The sequence below is a fragment of the Octopus bimaculoides genome, chromosome 24 (assembly GCF_001194135.2).
Source record: "Octopus bimaculoides isolate UCB-OBI-ISO-001 chromosome 24, ASM119413v2, whole genome shotgun sequence".
Classification (NCBI taxonomy): Eukaryota; Metazoa; Mollusca; class Cephalopoda; order Octopoda; family Octopodidae; genus Octopus; species Octopus bimaculoides.
The window spans coordinates 5,075,944-5,077,571 of NC_069004.1; positions in this window are offsets into that span (position 1 = coordinate 5,075,944).

Here is a 1,628-nt window from a genome sequence, read left to right on the forward strand (position 1 = left end):
ATATATATATATATATATATATATATATATACGGGAGTGATAGCTCGTGTAGGTAGACGAGCAGGAAGGCAAATGTGTGTGTGTGCGTTTTGAGTGTGTGCGTGGGCATAAATGTGCATCTATGTGTAAAACTAATTTCTTTCTAAATATATTTGATTGCGAGAATGTCACCCTGGGGAGTTGTGAGACATATATCACATCAAAACGTTAGAAATATATGCATGTGAGTATATGTGTATATATATATATTTTTTTTTTTTATGTTAGAGTGTTGGAGTTCGCGCGGGTATACACACGCACACGCACATATTTATATACACATATCATACATATACACACATATGAATATATACGATACAAATTTAATATGAATATATATATATATACATAAAAACGTATCTGCGTGTACATCTGTGTGAGCGAGTGTGTGTGTCTGTGTGTGTGTGTGTGTGTGTGTGCGTGTGTGTAGTGTATGAATGTATGATGTATCTATGTATAGTTTTTGTACGTGTATGTACTTGTGTGTATGTATATCTGTGTGTGAACATACATACACACATATATATATATAAACCTAAAAACGATGAAACAAATATCTATTTTGAAAAATCAAGCATACTCTATCTAGCACCACTACCAACAACAACACCACCAACACCATAATAAACATCACCTAAGAAAAAGCAAAACACAATATTAAAAAAAAAAGAAACATGAACTTAAATCTAACACAATACTGTATCTCTAATGAGAAAGCATGATGCCTGGGACCATTCTTTACCTAAGTGCTTTCTGCTTAAATATGCAATTCTAACCAATATCTGTAATTCTTAATATTCCAGAATGGTTCAGGTGTTTATTTATTGATGTAGACATAAATACATACAGCATAAATATATAGACCTATAAATAAATACATACTTAAAGATGTACATATCGTTATCTGTTCATGTTTATATATATATGGGTATATATGTATGTATTTTTTTATTGTGTATATTTGTGTGTATGTATATCTGTGTGTGAGCATACAGACATATATATATGTATTTTTTTCTCCGTGTTTTTCTCCTTGTCTCCGTATTCTTTCTGTTGAAGAGCGTAGTTCGAAACGTCAAAGACTTTCCGTATTCCCGAGCGTCATACTAATATATCCTTTTGTTATTTACACCACCTGTCCTCGTCTGTTGTTATTATTTGTATATTCTCCCATATATATGTACATATATGTGTGTGTGTGTGTGTGTGTATGTGTATAAATATATCTATATGTACGTATGTCTGTGTGTATATGTAGATATATATGCACATGTATACATATGCAACGCATATCTCTTCATATATGAAAATATATGAATATACATGTATCTATATATATATATGTATATATGTTTGCGTGTGTATGTATATATACGTACAAATATAGATATGTATATATGTGTGTGTGTATGTTTGTGTATGTGTTTGTGTGTGTGTATGTGTGTGTGTATGTGCGTGTGGATGTAAATGCATAACCGATGCAACAATAGCAGATATTCATATACACCCAAGCGCACCCATAAATACACAAATAGGAGTATGCGCATATGTAGATATATACATATATATATATATATATATATATATAT